General features: G+C 46.4%; 1 protein-coding gene across 2 annotated transcripts in view; it reads left to right on the top strand.

The window, feature by feature from the left end:
• Positions 1-24,529, top strand: part of LOC125723039 (signal transducer and activator of transcription 4-like) — a 340,474-nt gene that overhangs the window by 237,484 nt on the left and 78,461 nt on the right. Inside the window, exon 25 of one of the 2 annotated variants that reach the window (XR_007386742.1) lies at positions 7,897-7,906. The exons of the other annotated variant lie outside the window; for it this stretch is intronic. The gene's annotated coding sequence lies outside the window, so the exon portion shown is untranslated. Of the gene's footprint in view, positions 1-7,896; positions 7,907-24,529 lie in introns of those variants that run through there. 2 annotated transcript variants of the gene reach the window in all.

Below are 24,529 nucleotides of genomic sequence, written 5' to 3'. Positions count from 1 at the left end.
AGTGTAGTTTTTAAGTAGCTAAACAACAATTCATCTTGATTAAGCCCTGAGGTCTGTATATGCTTAAATGTGTTTGCCTAGAATCCAGGAAGGAGTGTGTGATTCATAAAGTATGTACAGGTCATATTTTTCTGGAAAAATCTGAGCACACAGCCAGAAGCAGTAGTGGGCTGGAAGTATGGAAGAGAAAGTCATAAAGTGGTCAGATGGGATCCTACTGAAACCTGCAGGAGGATGCCCCAAACCCTGCCAACCAGCTGGCCAATGAAAGCAGGAAAAGCATGGCTGAAGTGCAAGGAGTGATCCACTCAGTGTTTTTTAATCTTTGTTCCTCAGAAGATTATAGTACAAAGATGAAGTGCTAAGGCTTTATTGGTATTTCCACTGAACACCTCCAACCCCTCTAACCTGGGGAATGGGAGTGCTGATACACAGCTAATTAGCTGAGGATTACTCTGCAATTGGTGAGATCCTTGTCTTGATGTTCCTCCTCGTAATTTCTGGTGAGCCGAAAATGAAAGGACGACATGTTAGACTCCCTGGAAGAGAATGGGCATTCTGTGGGCCTGAGGACGATGGCTTGCACGCCAAGCTCCAACAAGACGCTCATTTGCACATTACTATCCTGAATTAATTGCACCTATTTTCCAATTGACTTATGACACCAGGGAGCCAGCTGAAGTTCTTGCATGGCTTACACAAAATGTCTTGTAAAATTGCTATGCTTATGGAAATTTTATAGTTCAAGCTATTTTTAATTCAAAATGTCATACCACACTGGTACAGGGATGTCTAGAAAAAAGCCAACCGGAAGTTTGGTCTTTCTCCTGTCATTATCCACAAGAAGCAAAGGGCTATAACACTGTGACTTTTAATATGACATCATTATATTCTCATGCTCAACATTTTGGTGATGTTAACTGGATCTTTCTGAGGTATTGTGAAAAAAAATTCTTCATCCATGATGTGTTGTACTCCGTGTTAGAATAACAAAGCCATTTATAAGCTTGCAAACTTCATACATCTCTTTACTGAGCATATAGGCAGCTTATGGCCAAAAAGTTAGTTGTCCACAGTTGTCTGTTAACTGGTAATTAATTTAGACTGTAATTGCTGTTGATAAATATCGGTGGATAAAAGACCTTATAGTGTCATCTGCAGATTGCCTGGCCATTTATTCATAATTATTTGTGCTAAGTGGGCAATCTTCTGGTATTAACTGCTTTTACTGCAAAGACAGGTACTGCAGAAGTCATCTTGTCGACAAGGCCAGAAACGATAGCTATTAGCCGTGGCCAAACCAAGTGCTGGGTTCTGCTTGATCTTCATTTATCAAAGTATTTGTTGTTGTTTAAAACACGATATGCACCAGTGCTGCAGGAAAACCCCGTAATCAATATTTTAAAGGGAGCAGAAGAGCCTCCCAATGCCCTCCCAAAGCTCTGAGCACAATAAAGAACAATACACACACCTTATTTGTACCATCAAACTGAATCCTGGAGGCGCAAGGCAAAAAAATGAATAATTCTGGGCTTCTTAAGCCACAATCACAGCTCAACCTCCCAGGAATTGGATGTTCAGAGCAAAATCACCAGCATGAGGTGCTATGGGAAAGAACAAACACACACATCAACCAACTAAAAGGCAAACGGCAGGAGGGTGTGAATATCCATTCATTCAGTTTATTGAAGTGGCAGCTTGCTTGCCCTGATATTTACTGTGATGCTTGTGATGCATTTTTAACTACTAACTCTCAAACACACACACACACACACACACACACACACACACACACACACGCATACACGCAGGCGCGCGCACACATACACACAGAGGTTTGTAATTATAACTTTGTGGGGACTCTCCTTTCATTTCTAAGGGGAAAACTGTAATCCTAGCATGACGACCGTAATCCCTACCCAGTCCTAACCAAAAGTAACGAAACAAAGTACGGGACTTTTGGTATTTTTAGTTTTTTCATTCACAGATTTTTGTGGGGACCTGAACAATGGTCCCCAGAATGTAATATAAACCTAATCCACACACAAACGCACACACACACACAAATGAAGTAGCAGCTGGGGGGTTGCTGGATTTTGTAACCCAGAATTACAACCACTCGAGACTGCTGAGGACTACAACTTTGTGTGTGAGTGAAGCACACACATCATCCACATATGGCTTCCTGTCATTTTGGCACCATAGAAATGTGAGCAGAATGGGGCCTAGCTGTGCTCTTCTCTGTGCTCCTGGGCTGCCCTGTGTTTGCTGAAGCTCACGAGAGAGAGAGATGCATGATATTTGCAGGCAGAAGGAGGTTTGTCATATTGTCCCAGGGAGCATGTTAAAGAATTCTGATAACTAGTGTCACCTATGACTTCCATCACATAAATCACAGTCCCCAGAAATGTTTAGTGCTCTACATAGTGGAAGGTGAAGCTAACACTTAATAAGACAGGGGAGTAGCACCATGTTAAAACAGCACAGTAAACAGAGGAGGGGTGAAGCAGCACTATGTTAAAACAACAAAGGAAACACAGGAGTAGAACTGTGTTAAAACGGCAAAGGAAAAGCAGGAGGAGTGATACAGCATCATGTTAAAGCAGCACAAGTAACATAGGAGTGGTGAAGTAGCTCTGTGTTAAACCTGTCACACCTAACCAATTCACTAATTAGTTAGTTAATTAGTTAACTGAACCTGCTCTGGAATAATGGCAATTAAAGCCCAACTGTATTTAAGCAGAGCACTTGTACAGTCAATGCTGTTGTTTAGGGTTTCTGGTTAGCCGGTTTTGGGGTTCATGGTTGCAAATAGAATTCTGATAACTAGTGTCACCTATGACTTCCATCACATAAATCACAGTCTCCAGAAGTGTTTAGTGCTCTACATACTGGAAGGTGAAGTTTGTGAAGTCTGTGTGGCAGAAGTCCTGTCTTTGGGGTTTTCTCTGTGCCCTGGTTTTTATGTGCTTGACTCTTTTAGGTTCCCTGGCTCTTGGCTTTTGAGTGTGCCTTCTGGTTCAGCTCACACTGGAGCCATCCATCCAGTCAATGTTTCCAGCTGTGTTTTGGACTGTTGATCTCTAGAGGCTGATGACCTGTTGTGATATATTGATGGGCCAGGTTAAGGTGTTCTGTTGCAGACCTTGTCTATGAAGGCCAATAAAAGGTTTTAACCAGCAAGCACAAATCGTAACAAAAAAGGCACGAAAATACAGAAGGCATGAAGCAGCACCATGCAAACAAGGCATGACATTTAGCACAGCATTGTGATTCGATGTTTAAAGTGATTCTATGTTTATAATGGTTTGACAGCTTAATAGTGAAGCTGGCCTTTTACCCTCTGATGATAAGGGCATAATAATACATCTTAATACAAAAAGGAAATTGCTGCCCACTAGTCGAAATGGATGGTAGAATTAATGCAGAGTCCATAAGAAGATGTTACTCGAGCAGTTAATGTTATCATTATATTTTTGAAATCTGCTTACCCGGGAGGTAAGAATGGCAGCATGGCTTTGATTTTTGATGAAACCTCTTCAGTTTTTCTTATAATCCCCGTAATAGAGTTAGAATTGTCTCATCAATTCACAGTGGGTTTGCTGATGTACTCCATGCTTATTTTTCAGCATTAAAATTCTACACAGTGGAGATAACTAACTGATTTAGATTAACTTAAAGGCACATGTTTTTCAAAGCTAATCCCGGGGGTACCTTGAGTTGTGAAGTAATTAATTTTTTGTTGGCTTAGAGAATTTTAATTGACCTTCAGGAAAAGGGTCCAGGACACAGCTATCTGGAGCATAGTAGAGGAAGCCTGTCTGCTTTTATTGCACATAACATTATACGAGGGTGAAGGAGGTCCGTGTTTGACCTGCCCCTTCACAGATCAGTCATTTTTATATTATTGTAAATTTGTAAATTACACTGGCACGGCCCAAGTACAGTCTGCACAGCAGAATAATGATCATTTGTATGAGCTTGTTACATACTTGTATGGCACGTACAGGTATTTTTTTTTGCTTTTGTCTGGTGTTTGGACCAATCCCAGCGTGATGTCGTTTATGGAAGGGGGGGGGGGACCTGCACTTATACGGGAGCCAGATGAGTACTCCAGTGGCGTTTGGTGTTCCGGTAGCTGTTAGGTGACCTGTGCATGGTAATTGTGAGATCTGTTGAATGTAAACAGAATATTTGTAACCATTTACGGATTTCTGGGTTATCTCGTGTTTGTGTATTATTCTATTGCCCATGCACAGTATTCATACTTCAGATCCCATACACTTACATTTGCCCATAGGATAATGTTTATTTAAAAACACTGCATTACGGGGAGAGCACCATCCCTTGTATTTTCAGGTAGGTATATTGTAGCAGTGTCTGTCCTGTGCCTAGGTACACTAGGGTTATTACAGCAATGCTTTATTCTTTTCATTCCTTTAGCGCCTCCCCTTGTTCCCTACCCTGGCAAAGACTACTGCCCAGGATGACGGCTACCCAACAGGATACATATTTCCTTTGTATATAGTTCTTTGGAGCATTAGAAGTGTAGACTCTGATCTGGCTGTGTTTGCATTATTATGATTCAGTGGTTGATAACCCACACCACATGTAGAAGGTCTCCCGTTCAAACCCAACTTCAGCACGTCTGCGGGTCCTTGAGCAAGGCCCTTAAAACAGAGCTGATGCTACTATGTTGGAAGGAATAAAGATACACATATGTAATACAAGGCACACATACCTGACTAATGCATAACTTCCGCTAACTCTATGGGCATTATCCTGTGGATGGATAGATGGATGGATAGACAGACAGAAGATAATTGATACGTTATTGATCCCTGTTGGGAAAATGTCTTTAGGCCTCCCAGAACTTGCTCTTTGTAGAATAAGCCGTCCTGGGAGCTGGGAGTTAAGAGTCGTGCTCAAGGACCGACAGACGTGCTGAGGCTGAACTGGTGACCTTTTGATTACAGGCACACAAGCTTAGCCCACTGAGCTACACGCTGCCCCCTGGATAGATTAGATTAGATTGATAGACAGATAGACAGACAGACAGACAGAGCATTATGTAAAACAAAGTGCACAAACATGCTGTGCAGTTCAGTTATCAAACTGTCAGACATCTTGATCATCTTCCCACCACTTTTCCTGACGAGGGTTTTGCCAACCTTCATACTAACCTGAACGTTAATCCGAGCTCCAATGCTAATACTATGACTAACCCTAACTTCAGCCCTAATGCTAATCTTAATCATAGCTTCCACCCTAACCCTAAACCTAGCTTCAACCCTAATGGCAACCCTAACCTTAACATTAGCTGCATCCCTACTGTTAACCACAACTCTACCACCAAACGTAATGCTAAGCCCAACAGTAACTGTAGCTCAAACCTCAGTTTTCACATAAACTGTAGATTTCAATTGTTTGCAGAATAAGAAAGTTAAACTATATTTTGCATCTCAGTTGTCTTTTATTAGAACTGACCCTCTCGGGTACGAATGTTATTCACATTTTTGAACATCTCATTTTTGTGATTCCCAAGTAACACAGAATATCTTATTAAAGCTATTGAGCCATTATGGATTCAGTAGTACGATTTCCTCAGCTATATTTGACACAGACACTGCCAGTGAGCATCTGTATACTGCAAAAACACACTTGTCATACTGCTCTCAACCTCCTCATTAAGCTGACAAACATTTTTTGGGGGATTTTAAGCCATAAGTTGGGATGTAGCCTTTAGCTGTGAAACACATGACCGAGGCCAAGTTAAGGATTCCAGCTGACAATCATTGCAGTCTGGAAGTGTCAAGAGTGCAAATCTGCCTCTTAAATGCTTTCATTAGTTTGGCTGCTGCTACAGTATGTCAGTGTGAGTCAGTGATAAAGCACATCTCAGCTCTTCACTTGGGAACAACTAGCTAAGTCTAATTAAACTCAGCCGAATTGTCCCTAAAAACTGCTCATTTGTCTGGAATAAAGAAGCCATCTTAATGAATTGGAATATTGACATTGTAAGAATAAAATGCTTCAGGGTTCCTGTTGTGTTTACAGTAATTAATTTGTGTTAGTCAGGCAGTTATAAGTAAACACAAACCATAATAATAGTTTTAATTAAACACACATACTGCCGGTAGGTCCTCCTTGAGATAATGAAGCAGGACCAGCGAGGTGGATTTTTCTGCTTCTAAACAAACCTCGCTGCTGCTCCTCTGCACCCCAATGGAAGCATACAGTGGATAAATGTACTTTTCGTAAAATTTTCTTCCCTTGATGTTGATGGATGATCAAAAGTCTGCTCATTTATTTTCCATTGCTGTTATTTAGACTTGGGTACAAGAACGAAAAAAAAAAATGCAATTCATAACAAAAGGTCCTCCTAGGTCCAAGAATTATTACTCTCTAGATGTTTGAAAAGCATGGAAAAAACCTTCTGTAAGAAAATAGCATCACCAAGCACTGTAATATGGACTGTCAGAGCAATTTCTCATCAAGCAGGTGAGCAGGAGACATTTGCAGTTACCAAGCAGAGGAATGGACGATGCACTTAGAAATGAAGAAAGGAAAGAAGCAGGGAATGAAGGAACACTCAGAAGAAATGAAGCAAGAGCTAGGGAATGAGGTTGCACTCAGAGAAAAGGCAGGGAATGAGCGACCATTCAGAGAAGATACAGGAAAATCGAGCACACGCAGAGAAGAGGCAGGGAATGAGGGATCACTCAGAGAAGAGGCAGGGAATGAGGGATCACTCAGAGAAGAGGCAGGGAATGAGGGTCACTCAGAGATGAGGCAGGGAATGAGGGATCACTCAGAGATGAGGCAGGGAATGAGGGATCACTCAGAGATGAGGCAGGGAATGAGGGATCACTCAAAGAAGAGGCAGGGAATGAGGGATCACTCAGAGAAGAGGCAGGGAATGAGGGTCACTCAGAGATGAGGCAGGGAATGAGGGATCACTCAGAGAAGAGGCAGGGAATGAGGGTCACTCAGAGATGAGGCAGGGAATGAGGGATCACTCAGAGAAGAGGCAGGGAATGAGGGTCACTCAGAGATGAGGCAGGGAATGAGGGATCACTCAGAGAAGAGGAAGGGAATGAGGCTGCACTCAAAGAAAAGGCAGGGACTGAGGGAGCATTCAGAGAAGACACAGGACATCTGAGAGCACTCAGAGAAGAGACAGGATATCTGAGCACACTCAGAGAAGACGCAGGGAATGAGGGAACATTCAGAGAAGAGACTGGATATCTGAGCACACTCCGAGAAGACGCAGGGAATGAGGGACCATTCAGGGATGAGCTCTTTGCATTCTGTATTAAAGTTCTCCATGACTCTCCCCACCTCTGGAGGGGGTACTTCTTAATTACGGATGCCGAAACTTCTTAATTTGGGTTTTCACGGCATTGACTCTCACTTTTGTCTTTGTGACAAACGGGGAGACTGCCGACATGGCATCTGTGCTCTATTAGGCCATCGGTGACAGTGTCATGGTTGATGAAGCTGGTAATACCAACATCCATTTCAAATGGCACACTCACACAGGGTCTTTAGAGATTAGCAGAGTGATGGACTATCTCTCTACTTCTCAGCATATGCTCTTCCTTGGGGCAAGCTCAAAGGAGTCAGGGAAACTAGATCTATTATTTTAAAGTGCAAATGTATGGGATGGCTTTGAATGAATTAAGTCCAGTTGTTTACTGCATTTCCTGCAAGGGGAGCCAGTGGAATTTGCATCAAGTTTTGATTGTGTGAGACAATGCATCTTTTCAAAGACAAGCATCCATCTACATGCATCCAGGGAGGGTCATTGTCTGTTTTGGGGCTTCCTTCATACAGGCTGTCATACTGGTGACATTTAAAACACCTTTACATGTTCAGTAAAAACTTTTGAGTCTTGTTATGTACTCAGGTGAATTTTTACTTGGTCTTGACTCAAACACTTGCAACAATCAATCTGAGTCCACAGTAGCTTTAGAACTTGCCCATTTTCTAATATTAGGCTCAATGTTTTTCAACATTGTCCCACACAGTTAATTCCTGTCCTCATCATGTCTGTCAAGTCAGCAATTATCCATTTTGCATACACAACCCATGAGGAGCATCCAGTAAAAATAAAGACACTGCGGAATTCAGATATTGCAAATCGTCAATTATATGGGTGTAACAGCACACAAAGTCAGAGATGTTCATGAGTCACAAAATTGAGTCAAGTCTCCATTGTGGTTCTAATTTGACATTACTGTTTATCAAAATTTTTACTGCCTATTTGTTTTTGTGTATTAGCAACTCATGCGGCTATATGGGAATCGCCACTTGAGCAATTCAAAAACTGTATGTCTCATAATTCCTTGGTTTTTGTAAGAACCTAAGCACTTATCTAATATAGATTTTAAAACACTTTCTCAAAAATAACATTATGATGAAGACATCACCCGCCTTGTGGGGAATTTTAGCATAAATTCCTGAGTTGGACCGTATATGCATGCATAAATTGCTGCGTGAAAGCATGTCAGACTGGCCCAGCTTTGGAGCCACACTGAACCATGCCAGACTCCGCCCTCAACCACGTTAAAGTGATGCGATTGGCTAATGAATGAGTATAACCCAAACCCTAGTTTGTCATGCTGCTAGCATATGCATGTTTACAGTAAATCGTCATTTTTATTTTTACGTGTCTTTCTAAAGAGAAACTCGAATTAATAGATTAAAATCAATTTGTCTGTCAGCTTGTGTGCATGCAAGTTAAATAAATGATTACGCAAGTAAGACTGCAAACTCAATGTTAAAAGGGATAAAATAATGTCTGCAGCCGTGCTGCTCTTTTTGTTATGGGAGAGTGGTCAGTGGTGTTACTGTTAAATCTAATTATTTGCTGACGTTGTTTTTACTTTATTAAAAACCATTACATTTCAATTTGTGACTGAATAATTTAAGAGAGCACTATGCACCATATGTGGGGCACAATGAAAAGGTGCGGGCACTTTCTAAGTTGTAGGAGAGAACAACATGACTTGGAAGGTTATTGTAACCACCCTGCCGACCTGCTTGTGATTTCGGAAAACCCGATGTAAGCTTCGATCAGTTAAGTGGATGGTGGACCAGGGTCTAGGTTAAAGGAGGTAAATGCTGTGCTGTGTAATAGTCATAAAGGGAAGACACAGAACCAGGGATGATAGTAAACTGAACACCTTGTATTTAGAACAAAAAAAGAACAAAAATATATTTACTACAATTTTAAACGTAGATTCACTATTCCAGCTCACATTCGTATGTAAAGTCTAGAAGTTGTTCCAAATTCAGTCAGTATCTTTTGTCATCCCAGTTCAGTGTCTTTTCAGTCTGTGGTGCACCCAGGTAAGTCAATACTGACAAAAATGGGTCAAATCCTACCTCACCGGTGAACTTGAGCAAGGGAGAAGGAACGGAGGAGGAGAAGAATCCATAAATGAAGTTTCCCAGTGGCTCGCCATCTCCCTTGTCAGGGAAAAAATTCAGTTCTCATTTCCAGAGTCTAAAGAACTTCCGGGGGTTTCAAAAACCTAGTCTGTATAACAATATATAAAACCCAGGCTTAACATTTTAATCAGTTATGGCCATATTTCACATTAAACCTAATTTCTCAAAACAGAAAATCCTGTCTGACAGTCATTTGATAAGGGATCTTTTCTTCACGTTGTCACGATCTGTCGAAGACGGGGAAGGCGAACCCCCCCCCCTCAAAGGTGCGCTCTCTGGGCGCACCTCAGGGGAGGCAACAGACGAGACGAGGGAGACGGGACCTGGAACAGAAGAAGAAAACCATTAACAAGACACTGGAAACAGGACCGAGACACAGAACAGGCACAGAGAAAGGAAGTAGGACAAAACTTGACAGAGGACAGGGAAGGCAGACAGACAGATCATGAAAGGGGACACAGCGGGAACAGGCAGGACAAAAGGACCAGGGGTGAACGGAGGAGGAACAAAGGGACTAGGAATGGGAACAGGAGGGACAAAACCAGGAGGAGGAGCAAAGGAAGGAGGGAGACAGGCAGGGGAGTAAGGAGAGAAGGTGGGGGAATAAAGGGGAGCCCCAGCGGGCAACGGGAGGCAGCCGGAGGGGCTGCAGGCGGCCGGGAGGCCAGAGCGGACCTCGGAGGGGCTAAGGAGGCAGGGTGAGGGACCAATGCAGGGGCCGAGGAGGGAGCTGGAGGGATCACCTGGGAAGGGGACGAGGGAGCTGGATGGGACCCTGGCGAGGGCAAGGAGAGGGGGGGAGCCGACGTGCAGGAGGTGGGGGACCAGCAGGCGACCGACCGGGCACCGGAGTAGGGAGCGAGGCAGGGCGACGAGGCCGTGGAGGGGGACCTGCAGGCAACAGCTGACCCGGAGGGCCAGTACCCGCAGGCGCCGACCGAGCCTGAGCGCCAGCAAGGGAGGGCGAGCCAGGGGGCAGGGTGGGTGGGACCCCAGCCCTACGTCTGTGTCTTCTCCCCTTGTGGGACATATGGCCCCTTGGTAGGGGTCGAGCTCGCCGGGGTGAGGGCCGAAGAGTCATTAGAAGGGTCCCCGAGGGGTCCCATTCCAGCTCCTCTACCTCCAAGGAGGGAGGAGCAGCGGTTGGACTGTCCGGGACCCTCTCGGGGACTAGGGCAGGAGGGACAGGAGTGGGGTTAGGATCAGGAGTCACAGGGGGTACTGTCACTAGAGGCAGAGGGAGCGCCTCGGGCGTGGGAGCTGCAGGCAGGGGTGGCTGCTCGGGCTGCGCAGGCGGCAGGCGGTTGCAGCGAGCAGTGGAGGCCGCTGCTCAAGCTGCGCAGTGGCCTGGCGTGTTCTCCGGACGGGGAAAGCTGCCCGGGGAGGCAACTTAGCAGCGTTGGGGACCTCTGTGTTGATTGGGAGTACTTCCAGATCACCTCCGGGAAGAAACGCGGGGACGAGGGTGCACGCTCCCAGGGCAATCGTCTGGCGCACGGCGGTGGCGGGAGGCGGTGCTACGTCCGCAAAGACGGACGGCGAGAGGATAGTCCCAGGTTCGCTGGGCGCGACGTAGCGCTCCCTCCAGAGCTCGGCCAGCTGTCGAAAATTCTCGCGCACCTCTTTCGCGAGGTGCGCGCCCTCCTCGAGGGACAGCTGGTCCAGGATATCCCAGTTCCGGCTCACCCATTTCCACGCCGGGGAATCCTCCCGAATGCCGGGCTGGGCTATCCAGAATAGCAGCTGGTCCACGTAGTCCTGCTGTAGTCCTCTTCAGTTACGGAAGCTGCTTCTCTCTTTGGGTCTGTCAATCTGTCACGAACTGTCGAAGACGGGGAAGGCGAACAAGCAGGGAAGCAGGCTGGAGGCAGGCAAAGTCGGGCAAACGGGGATTTATTGGGTAGACGGGGAGCAGGAAACATCATACGCAGACTAACATCAATGACAAACGAGGAACTGAGGTAAGACACGGACTGAAATAGACAGGACTGATCAAAATAACTAGACACAGCTGGGTACGATCAGGGAAGCACATGTGGATAATCAAGGGGGCGTGGCACACACGAGGATTGTATGAGCTGGGCGTGACAGACGTCACTTTATTTTTATTTAATCCATGTTCAATGAATTATTTGTTTTTAGCTTTTTTCCTTTTTAACCATTAATTATGATTATAACTCATGAATTTTCACATTCGAGTTCTATTATATTCTCTAATATGTTACCCTAAAATTAAACTTAGTCTATGGTTTTAAACACACATTTTAAACTTTTTTCTGATCTCAATGAACACCATTTTTTTTCCAAATTAACAGTATTTTTAATGATTCAACAAATTAACCTCAAAATAAATAGTACAATCATATTCTACATTCATTTCCTTCATATTAACACTAAAGTATGTGCCCTTTTAATGAAAAATAACCTTTTAGCCACATTCAGCATTAGAAGCACACACACGCACACATGGTAAATGGCGGCGCCACAGAGGCAACTGCCGTTAGCAACTCACCACGACGTCCGCATCCACAAAATCCACATCCACAAGCTTCGGTTGTCTCGAGCACTCTCGTATCCCATATAAATACTTTTTTTAATGGTTTGCACCAACTTTTGTGCTATCATCCACAAGAGTTTGTCTCGATTTCGCAGTCGTATATTTGTATTTCTCCAGTTGTTCTTGTGTGCGCGTATGTGTGCGGTACTCCAATCTATAACCTGAATGAGGGTGGGACTTGCCCCTCCACTCCTATAGTAGGGCACTGTCCCCTCCTCTCCAGTACCCTGGAATACACTTTCCCAGGAAGGCTGACAAGTGTGATCCCACTATAGTTGGAACACACTTTCTTAAATAAGGGGACCACCACCCCAGTCTGCCAATCCAGCGGCACCGTCCCTGACCTCCACAGGCTGTTGAGAAGGCGTATCAGGCATGACGGCCCCACAATATCCAGAGCGTTTAGGTACTCCGGGTGAATCTCATCCTCCCTCATTCAGCCTGACAGCCCCCCTCACCTCTGGTGTTCATCATCGGGTACAGGGGTTTCCGCCACAACTGGCACCAACCATCCTGCAACCACAGCTCTGTATGGACGCTTCCATAATGGAGGTCTGGAACAGTGTCCATTCAACAGCAGTTGTAGTTCTGCTGAAGGTGCGAGTTGAAGATCCAGTGAACAGGATCCTCTGTCAGACGTTCCCAGCAGACCCTCACTATGCACTTGGGCCTGCCAGGTCTGACCGGCCTCCTCCCCTGCCACCTGAGCCAACTCACCACCAGGTGGTGATCAGTTGACAGCTCTGCCCCTCTCTTCACCCGAGTGTCCCAGACAGAATGCCGCAGATCAGGTGGTACGATTATAAAATAGATCATTGACCTGTAGCCCGGGGTATGTTCGTACCCTGTCCACTTATGGACACCCTTATGCTCGAACATGGTGTTTGTTATGGACAAACCATGCGTTGAACAGAAGTCTAACAACAGAACACATCTCGGGTTCTGATCAGGGAGTCTGTTCTTCCCAATCACCCCCCTCCAGGCCACACTGTTGTTGCCCACGCGAGCGTTGAAGTCCCCCAGCAAAATAATGGAATCCAAGAAGGCCAGGTACTCTGAACTGTCATTCAACGAATAAGCGCAGATGACAGTCAGAGACCTCTCCCTGACCTAAAGGCACAGGGAGACAGTCCTCTAGTTCACTGGGGTAAACTCCAATGTTAATACACAAAACTGTGGGGCCACCAGTAGCCCAACCCCTGGCTCATTGCTCAGCCACCGCAACTCCAGCTCCTTTCCAGGAGATTGGTTCCAGAACCTACACTATGTGTTGAGGTGAGCCCGACTATATCTAGCCAGTATCTCTCAACCTCATGCACAAGCTCAGGCTTCTTCCCCACCAAATAGGTCAAGTCAAGTCAAGTCAAATGGCTTTTATTGTCATTTCAACCATATAGAGTAATACAGTATATACTGAAAAGAGATGGCGTTCCTCCAGGACCATGGTGCTACATACAGTATAACACCACATTAACACAGGACTACATAAAGTGGAAGTACTGACATTGCAGAAACAGTGCGACACAAGACAATGCAATAGAAGAAACAGAAGAGATGATAGTAAGTAAATTGCAACAGTGCAATGGGTTGCGCAAAAAGGTATTGAGGTAGTGGACTGTATAAAGGTGTGTGTGTGTGTGTGTGTGTGTATCAGTCCAGTCTCCGATTGTTCAGGAGTCTGGCAGCTTGGGGGAAGAAACTCTTGCACAGCCTGGCACTGAGGGCCCGAATGCCCCGGTACCTCTTGCCAGAAGGCAGGAGGGTGAAGAGTGTGTGTGAGGGATGCGTGGGGTCCTCCACAATGCAGGTGGCTTTGTGGATGCAGCGGGAAGTGTCTGTGATAGAGGGAAGAGAGGCTCCAATGATCTTCTTAGATGTTCTCACTATCTGCTGTAGGGTCTTGTGATCTGATATGGTGCAGTTTCCATACCAGACAGTGATGCAGCTGCTCAGGATGCTCTCGATAGTCCCTCTGTAGAAGGTAGTGAGAATGGGTGGTGGGAGATGGGCTTTCCTCAGCTTTCACAGAAAGTAGAGATGCTGCTGGGCTTTCCTTATAATGGAGCTGGTTTTGAGAGACCAGGAGAGGTTCTCCGCCAGGTGAACACTAAGGAATTTGGCTCTTGATGGCCTCCACAGAGGATTCATTTATATTCAGTGGACAGTGATTGCTCCATGCTCTCCTGAAGCGGACAATCATCTCTTTTGTTTTGTCCACGTTCAGAGACAGATTGTTGACTTTACACCAGTCTGTTAGCTGTTGCACCTCCTCTCTGTATGCTGACTCATCGTTCTTGCTGATGAGACTCATGGTGTCATTGGCGAACTTGATGATGTGGTTCGAGCTGTGCATTGCTGCACAGTCATGAGTCAGCAAAGTGAACAGCAGTGGGTTGAGCACACAGCCCTGGGGGGCTCCAGTGCTCAGTATGGTGGTGTTGGAGATGTGGTTTCTGATCTGGACCGACTGAGGCCTCTCAGTCAAAAAGTCCAGGATCCAGTTCAGAATATCCCGCACTTTGTCAGATTGGGTCCAGCATTTGTATTGGTGGCAAAACAGAAACAGCGTGTTGTTTGTTGATATTGCCTTATGTCATGTTTCATTTCCTATGCTCTGTGCACAGCCACACATCGTGATTTTTTACGGTTTAGGCATGTTTAGGCATGGGCATAAATTACGGGGGGCGGGGGGGGGGGGGGGGGGGGTTGTAGCCTCCCCAATAAATCAAAACCAGCTAATACAACCCCTCAGTAATCATGTTTCCCCCGTAATGGGTGGAGACCTCAACACCCCCAATGTTCCAGCCAAAGTTACGGCCTTGGGTTTAGGAGAGTCGTACACTCAATGCTTCACATGTGTAGAAAATTCAGTAGAGCCCTGTCAAGGAGTCGGAGCCGAGTCTGGCTCAATGAATAATGAGTTGCAAGCCACGTCAGAAGTCAATTTAAGAATGACTCAAGTCGCAAACTCAAGTCCCCAACTCTGTACAAAATTCATGGTTCAGTACAAACCATGGTTTTGGGTTTATGCTTCTCTGCAATTTCAGTACAACAGGGAAATCTGAATTTATTTTGAAAGTATTTATTAATAAAACTGCAAACACAAACACAATTAGGAACAACAATTGCAATCCAAAGACAACGCATCTGTCAAGTTGCCTGAATAACAAAACCAAAGAGATGCTTGTTTGCACATTGCAAAGTAAATAAAAAAATCAAAAATATGATTGCATCACAATGACCTAAATCCCTTCTAAATCCTGTGTTATCTAATATCGAGTATGGTTGCAAATCTGTAGTGATAAACACGTCTCTAACTGTAGTTATTTTTCAGCCCAAATGCTCCTTAAATGCCACTGGGATACTATCATTCAGTGGGTGCCTCTGCCTTGCACTGGCTGTTCACACACTCGGATGATGTCAGCAACATTTCAGTATAACACTCGACAGACAGTCTTGGACTTATTAACTACTTTCTCTCCAGTCCTGATGTAATTTATTTGGAAAACCAAAACTGCTGATTATGATTGACCAATTTAGGTTCTGCCTGTGTCAAGCAATGTATTCATTCATTTTGTTGTGCGTACCCAACTAAAAATGATGTCCAAATGGCGAAGGACAAAGACATGCACCATTACAGCACTAACTGATTACTGTGTGTGTCGTTTTTAAAAAAATACAAAATGTTTAACAATTTTAAATAAAAAATCCTTTGAAAGAAACTTTGTATTGTTTTATGCATAATATTTGGTTCCAGAACCAATTGTAAATGAGTTCAGCAGGATATAGTCATGTGACAATGAAATTAATAATTACTACAGGATGCTGTGGAGGCAAGTTTCTGTTACCTTGGTGTTTTACAAATTGGTTTGATAATAATTATTTCTTATCGGTGGTTATTTTAATTAAATAACTTTCATCTATCCATCCATCCATCCATCCATCCAGCATCTTCCGCTTAATCCGGGGTCGGGTCGCGGGTCTCAGCAGGGAGACCCAGACTTCCCTCTCCCCAGCCACTTTATCCAGCTCCTCTGGGGGGACCCCGAGGCGTTCCCAGGCCAGCCGAGAGACATAGTCTCTCCAGCGTGTCCTGGGTCTTCCCCGGGGCCTCCTCCCAGTGGGACATGCCCGGAACACCTCACCAGGGAGGCGTCCAGGAGGCATCCTAATCAGATGCCCGAGCCACCTCATCTGGCTCCTCTCGATGCAGAGGAGCAGCGGCTCTACTCTGAGTCCCTCCCGAATGACTGAGCTCCTCACCCTATCTCTAAGGGAGAGCCCAGCCATCCTGCGGAGGAAACTAATTTCGGCTGCTTGTACCCGCGATCTCGTTCTTTCAGTCACTACCCATAGCTCATGACCATAGGTGAGGGTAGGAACATAGATCGACTGGTAAATCGAGAGCTTCGCCTTTTGGCTCAGCTCTCTCTTCACCATGACAGACTGATGCAGCGCCCGCATCACTGCTGACGCCGCACTGATCCGCCTGTTAATCTCCCGCTCCATTGTTCCCCCACTCGTGAACAAGACCCTGAGATACTTAAACTCCTCCACTTGGGGGAGGACCCCATCCCCAACCCGGAGAGAGCATTCTACCCTTTTCCGGCTGAGAACCATGGTCTCGGATTTGGAGGTGCTGATCCTCATCCCAGCCGCTTCACACTCGGCTGCGAACCGTCCCAGTGAGAGTCGAAGGTCATGGTCCGATGAGGCCAACAGAACCACATCATCTGCAAAAAGCAGAGACCTAATCCTGAGGTCACCAAACCGGACACCCTGAACGCCCTGGCTGCGCCTAGAAATTTTGTCCATAAAAACTATAAACAGAATCGGTGACAACGGGCAGCCCTGACGGAGTCCAACCCTCACTGGAAACGAGTCCGACTTATTGCCGCCCATGCGGACCAGGCTCTGGCACCGGTCATACAGGGACCAAACCGCCCTTAAATGGAAGCCCGGTACCCCATACTCCCGGAGCACCCCCTACAAGGCCTCCCTGAGGGACACGGTTGAATGCCTTCTCCAAGTCCACAAAACACATGTAGACTGGTCGGGCAAACTCCCATGAGCCCTCCAAAACCCTGCTGAGAGTATAGAGCTGGTCCACTGTTCCATGGCCAGGGCGAAAACCACACTGCTCCTCCTGAATCAGAGGTTCAACAATCCGGCGGACCCTCCTCTCCAGGACCCCCAAATAGACCTTACCAGGGAGGCTGAGGAGTGTGATCCCCCTATAGTTGGAGCACACCCTCCGGTCCCCCTTCTTAAAGAAGGGGACCACCAGCCCGGTCTGTCAGTCCAGAAGCACTGCCCCCGATGTCCACGCGATGCCGCAGATGCGTGTCAACCAGGACAACCCCGCAACATCCAGAGCCTTGAGGAACTCCGGGCGGATCTCATCCACCCCCGGGGCCCGGCCACCGAGGAGCTTTTTAACCACCTCAGCGACCTCCGCCCCAGAGATAGGCGAGTCCACCCCCAAGTCCCCACACTCTGCTTCCATTACGGAAGGCGTGTCGGTGGGATTGAGAAGGTCTTCGAAGTATTCCCTCCACCGACCCAGAACGTCCCGAGTTGAGGTCAGCAGCGCACCATCCCCACCATAAACAGTGTTGATGTTGCACCGCTTTCCTGCCCTGAGCCGCCGGATAGTGGACCAGAACCTCCTCGAAGCCGTCCGGAAGTCGTTTTCCATGGCCTCGGCAAACTCCTCCCACACCCGAGTTTTTGCCTCAGAAACCGCCAAAGCCGCATCGAGCTTGGCCTGCCGGTAACCGTCAGCTGCATCTGGAGTTCCACAGGCCAAAAAGGCCCAATAGGACTCCTTCTTCAGCTTGACGGCATCCCTCACCACTGGTGTCCACGAGCGGGTTCGAGGATTGCCGCCGCGACAGGCACCGACCACCTTATGGCTGCAGCTCCGGTCAGCCGCCTCCAGAATGGAGGCGCGGAACATGGCCCATTCGGACTCAATGTCCCCCGCCTCCCCCGGGATATGGGAGAAGTTCTGCTGGAGGTAGGAGTTGAAACTCTCCCTGACAGGGGATTCCGCCAGACGTTCCCAGCAGACCCTCACTATACGCTTGGGCCTGCCAGGCCTGGCTGGCTTCCTCCCCCACCAGCGGAGCCAACCCACCACCAGCTAGTGATCAGTTGATAGCTCCGCCCCTCTCCTCACCCGAGTGTCCAAGACATGCAGCTGCAAGTCCGACGACACGACTACAAAGTCGATCATCGAACTGCGGCCTAGGATGTCCTGGTGCCAAGTGCACATGTGGACACCCTTATGTTTGAACATGGTGTTCATTATGGACAATCCATGATGAGCACAGAAGTCCAACAACAAAGCACCGCTCGGGTTCAGATCGGGGGGGCCGTTCCTCCCAATCACGCCCCTCCAGGTCTCACTGTCATTGCCCACGTGAGCATTGAAGTCCCCCAGCAGAACAAGAGAGTCCCCAGGAGGAGCGCTTTCCAACACCCCTTCCAAGGACTCCAAAAAGGGTGGGTATTCTGAACTGCCGTTTGGCACATAAGCGCAAACAACAGTCAGGACCCGTCCCCCCACCCGAAGGCGAAGGGAGGTTACCCTCTCGTCCACTGCGGTAAACCCCAACGTACAGGCTCCCAGCCAGGGGGCAATAAGTATGCCCACCGCCTTCGGCGCCTCTCCCCGCGGGCAACTCCGGAGTGGAAAAGGGTCTAACCCCCCTCAAGGAGACTGGTTCCAGAGCCCAAGCCGTGCGTCGAGGTGAGTCCGACTATATCTAGCCAGAACTTCGCAACCTTGCGCACCAGCTCATGCTCCTTCCCCATCAGAGAGGTGACATTCCATGTCCCTAGAGCTAGCTTCTGCAGCCGAGGATCGGACCGCCAAGGCCCCCGCCTTTGGTCGCCGCCCAGCTTGCATCGCACCCGACCCCTATGGCCCCTCCCATGGGTGGTGAGCCCATTGGAGGGGGGACCCATGTGCCTTGTTCGGGCTGTGCCTGACCAGGCCCCATGAGTGTAGGCCTGGCCACCAGGTGCTCACCCTCGAGCCCCACCCCTAGGCCTGGCACCAGGGGGGGACCCCGGTGACCCGCGTCCGGGCAAGGGAAATCGTGTGTCCAAAATCTTCTTCTTCATAGGAGTCTTCTGAGCCGCACTTCGTCTTAAATAACTTAAATGCAGCAATTTGAGGCACTGGTTACTCTTCACTTCGTAGTTTTGGAATTCAGATTCATGGACTACAACTGAACTGTGTGATTTTCCAGACTCAGACTCAGCTACCTAGCTCAGACTCATTAGTGACTTGAAGTTGTTTTGTTAAAGATCTTAAAAGAAAAGACTTGAACTCAACTAACATGGACTCAAACACATCACTGGCATAAACATTTATAGATTAGTTTACACCAGTATTTTTCTCTATGATTTAGCCTACATTTAGAAATTTTCTCATTGAGCTAAATTCCACAATACAATGACGTTTTTTTAGAATATAACATTAACATTAGGTTCCCATGTGTTTATTATTATACTCCTCTTTCAAAACCTGGCCACAAGGTGATAGTTCCATCATTTGTGTGTGTGTGTGTGTGTGTGTGTGTGTGTGTTTTGTTTTCTAAGCAGTTTTTCTCTTAGGGTTGAAGGTTATGGGTACCACAGTTTCTATCTGTTTATTTTTTAGGTGTTTTAATTCTACTTTTACGTTATTTGTGACACTGACCCTTTTAGTAAAGTCTGGAATGTGGAGGCTGGACAGTCTAATGACTTTTTAATTCAGTGATACAGCAGACTTCCAGGACAGTGTGATAAGCCATTACATTTCTGTCCTCCAAACAAAAGCCAGCTCCTGTTCTGAGTAGCCAGATCAAAAGGTTGCCCTTATAAGCTATAGTGCTGGATGCAGAGTGACTTTGGGCGAATAGTACAGTACAATTGCGAGTGCCAGCCTTGCTGGGATCGGCTGCTTGCTATTAAAATGTGGTTTAAAATCCCACAGGGGCCACTATTGTAGGGCAGGAAGCCACAGAATCAAACATTTTTACCCTGGTTTCATTCAGGAATTCGACAACTAGGAATCTACATCTAATTTACATGTTTAGCTGACATGTTTATCCAAAGTGACGTACATCTCAGAAATCAGGGCCAGCCAGTTCTTGGAGCAGCTAGGGGGTTAAGGGCCCAACTGAAATCACTCTGCCAACCAGCAACCTTCCACAGTCCTAAGTTTTTGAACCACACACCACCCTTACAGAAACAAGGATATTTGCATGGCGGGTTAGCCCAGCATAGGGAACATCACTGATTCTTACATCTATTTATGAATGAAGGATAAGTTGATACCCAGAGGAGGTCAGGTGACCACAATCTCCCATATTGATTGGTTCCTGTGTTTGAATACATCAGTGTTTTGTTTGCCTTCTCTTTCTCTAGTTCATGTCAATGCAGTTTGTCAGAGCAGCAAGGTGGCTGTGTGCATTTTCACTCCCCGCTGCGCTGACACAGCAGTTTTACTATATTTACCCCCAAGGTTTCCTGCCCCAGATCGCCAGCCTGTCCCCATCTGTCTCCCTGGGTCTATGTACCCAATTGCCAACTCCTCTTTCTTGCTGCTGTTTCAATGTGGCTTCAGTATAATTTTTTAAAATGTTTTCTATCTGCTGCTTTTATTGTTTACTACTTGTTTATAATAAAAAATAAAAAAGATAAAACAGGTGGCTGTTTGTATATTATAGTAACTGACTTCAGTAAGACACTGAACAAATTACCAGGCCTCTCTTCTCCTGTGAATGTAACAAATATGACAGTTCTGAGCTCCCCCCCCCCCCCCCCCCCCCGGCGGTTTTACAATGGGACCCCATGGCTGTGATTGTAAATTTCCCACAGAGGCCAGCATAAGCATGACAACGAAATTGCCTCTCTTGGTCTTGAAAAATATGTTAAAAAATGTACTAATGCTATGAGAATTATGAGGGAAATGGGGGAGAAGATGTCAGAGGTGAATGATTAAAATTCTAAAAAATATGGAGGGCATCGATTTAGGGGGAAAAATGCAGGAGAGGAAAAACAGGCAGGGTTTAATGTGAGTGCAGATAAGGAGGAGGCATACAGCATCTTCTCCATAAAATAGGAGAGCTGTGGGCTTTCTCTTGTTTAACAGATAAATAAACTGTACTCATTCAGAAAGACATTGTTTTTATGTGTGTAAATATGTAGCTTTATGGAGTACAACATTCCCTGGGGAATGTGTGGGGAGTTTGCATGGTCACCCCATGCTGTGTGTTTCTCCTTCTGTGGTCACAGTTGAGTGAATAAGTGTCTCTGAATTACCCATTTTGTTGTGTGAGAGGGTGTAGCCAATCCAGGGTGTCCCCTATCCAGGATGTACCTCATCCATGCTGTCCCCTATTCAGGATGTACCTCATCCAGGATGTTCCCCACCCAGGGTGTACCCCATCTATGATGTGCCTCCTCCATGGTGTACCCCTTCCAGCGTGAACCCCAATCTCATTCCCTGCACTCTCTGAGACCAGTGACCCTGTACTAGAAAAGTGCTTAGAAGGTGGATGTGAGAATTATGTACTATATGTTCTACTGTATAGTTGCTTTATGATCAGCCTTCGAAGATTACGTCTTTCTTCTTGGTCTTCAAACACAAACCCATTCCTCAAAATCTAGTCTTCCCTCTCTTCACGGGCTGACTAGGAGCACTCCAGCTCCTCCACGGGACAACTACAGTACCATGGACCTCCCCCCACCTCAGCTTCCAATGGGCTGGTTTGGCACCACCTTCAGCAAAGCCTCCTATCTCGGAGGTAGAGCCCTATGTTACGGATCCAACACGGCAGCCGTGAATACGAACTGAAAGGGGTTTACTTACAGGGTAACACTCCAAGACAGAAGCAATGATAATGACAGGACTAGGGAAACGTACTCAAACGCGGACATAAAATCCACTGAACTAACAACAGCAACTGGAAACAGCTGGTGTACATGGGGAATCCACACGAGGTTAACGACGGGGCGTAGTCGACGAGAGGGCAGGAACGAACGGAGCATGACACCCTGCTTACATAAATGAGTTCAAATGTTGCTCCTGTCATGCCCGGCTCGTCCGCTCCTCGTGTGTGCCACATCCCTGATTATACACGTGTGCTTCCCTGATGTTGCCCAGCTGTGTCTGATTATTTTCGCCCAGTCCTGTCTATTTCAGTCTGTGTCTTGCCCTGGTTTTTTTTCCGTATTTGATGTTAGTTAGTCTGAGTGCTGTTGTTCTGTCCTGCTCGTACCTCTAATAAATCCCCGTTTTCCCCAACTTTCGTCTCCTTACCTGCTTCCTGCCCGCTTTGCTGCCTATTCGCTTACCGCGCCTTCACCGTGAATCCTGACAGCTCCATACTGCTGGGCTGTGGAAGCATTCAAAAAAGGAGGGAGGAGAAAATAAAGGAATGGATAGAAGGTGGGGGGTAAATGGGGGAGGTGTTCAGATGGGACTTGGAGAGTTACAAATGTGACCAAGGATTAGTGACCCCAGAACTCAGAGTTTCATCATGAGAAACACGATAGAAAGGAGAAAATAGAAGTAAATATAAATAGCATCAGATCCTCTGGTTCAGATCCTTAAACCCACTGTAGCTGAGAACAACAAGTGGAAGATGCAGCAACTGTTGGTTGGCAGAGACGGTAACCTTCAAGGCAGCAGTCCCAGGCTGAATGAAGCCAGGCGTCTGCCAATCCTGTCCACTGGGACTATTAACCAGGGAAACAGAATGGCAAGCTTCCTATTTTCTATACTTGCCTGTGCTTCAAGGTAAGCACATCTCTCAAAGGAGCAAAATGCAAAGCTCCTTCTGGACACTATAATTGTAAAATTCCATCTGACCAATCTTGCAAAATTTTATCCTGTCAGGGTCACAGGGCAGGACTGGGCAGGGCTTGGGCGGGGGAGGTCGCTGGCTGAATCCTCTCCACAGTTGTCTGTTGACTTTTTCTCGTATAATGTTGTCAGTCAGCAAATGTTCTTCTTCTTAGATGTTTTTCAGCTACAGACATTGAGGTTCTGAAGGGGAAGAATTGATGATAGAGAAAGAATATTATGATTTAAAGGCCATTTTCCAGAGCTGTCAGCTGACCTTCAAAACAACACAGAAAGAACGAGGACAAGCTGTTTGTAAAGTTGTTTCAGTTTGTTTGTAAATTATTAATCAGTTACAGAGTGGCCCAACTTACCGTGCCAAAACCCACCGCGAAGCAGACATGCTGAATCAGCGTTGACAGGAATGGAAATGTGTTCTTCACATCAGGAGTAAGTTTATATATATATCTATCCATAGCAGCTGGCGTTAATGTCATGCTGTGATAGGTGAGTTATGGCCTTTCTAAAACTTTTCTCTCTCTTTGTGGGTGATGGTAACTGGATGGATTTCATGCTTTCAGCATATTTCCTGATAGTTTTGGGAGCGTAAAACAGCTGGATGATCTGAAACTGAAACGATGCCATCAGCTTCCGTCATCCCGGCTTCTGTGCTTATAAATCCTGCCATCAGTTACCACCCTGTGCCAGATTCATCTCTCACTTTCAGCAAAATCAGCCCAGCAGAAGATGACCTCACACAGCCTTACGTCATTGTTTTTACCCTGTGTTTGGTTGCTGTAATTACACCTAAAGTATTAATCAGGTAATATATCTAATTAGCCATTAAGAGACTTTAAGCACAGGCCATCTTGGTATGTCCTTTGTTTAATTTTTGTTTTTAATTGCAGTAAACTTTTTTCCTTTTGTTGTTTTTCCCCTTAAGGAAAATTTAAATGCAAAAAAGCAGGGCTAATTTTAACCATCTCTGCGCCTGATACACAGTGATTAATGTCACATCCCATGCAGAACACCCTAATCTAATTACGCTAATGTTGTTAGCTGTTAAGGAGTGGAAATAAGACATAATTAACTTGGGATGAAGTGTGGGCATGGGCGGGTGTGCCGGTCTGCCGGTTAACTAGCACTTTCTTCCTTCACGGTACATTAGGGCAGAGACAGTGATAGATTTAGCTGGTGGCTCTCTGCCATGTAACCATCAGGAAGAAGACCTCTGGGCTGAGGGATGCAGGAAAATAAATACATAGAGATCATGGAAGAGGCCATGTGCTGCTCATTTTATAGTGAGACATACACATGCCGGCCCCCAGTTTACATCAATCTTCTAAATGTTTATCCAGTACAGGATTGAGAGTAGTACCAGTCATTAAGCAGCATGGGGGGGCTGCCTAGGGTTCCATTTTCTATAGGGGCGCCAACTTAGCAGGCTGCCAGTACCCACCACCCGGTTCGAGAAGCATGTGGAGCAACATGCACCATCTGAGACAAAGTGAAATTTGGCAGTGAAGTATGCTGACTAATACACGAGAAAGAGAAGAGCCTGATCAGCATCAGCTCTGGAGCATGGATGAGTCCTCCACTTTACATGTATGCTAGCCTTCCAAGAAGCAGGGTTGTAATCCATCACCAAGCATGCAGTCCCCACTGTTTCCAAC

This window comes from Brienomyrus brachyistius, chromosome 1 (assembly GCF_023856365.1).
Source record: "Brienomyrus brachyistius isolate T26 chromosome 1, BBRACH_0.4, whole genome shotgun sequence".
NCBI lineage: Eukaryota > Metazoa > Chordata > Actinopteri > Osteoglossiformes > Mormyridae > Brienomyrus > Brienomyrus brachyistius.
The sequence above is the reverse complement of the archived record's forward strand: the minus strand, read 5'-3'. Positions and strand labels throughout refer to the sequence as shown.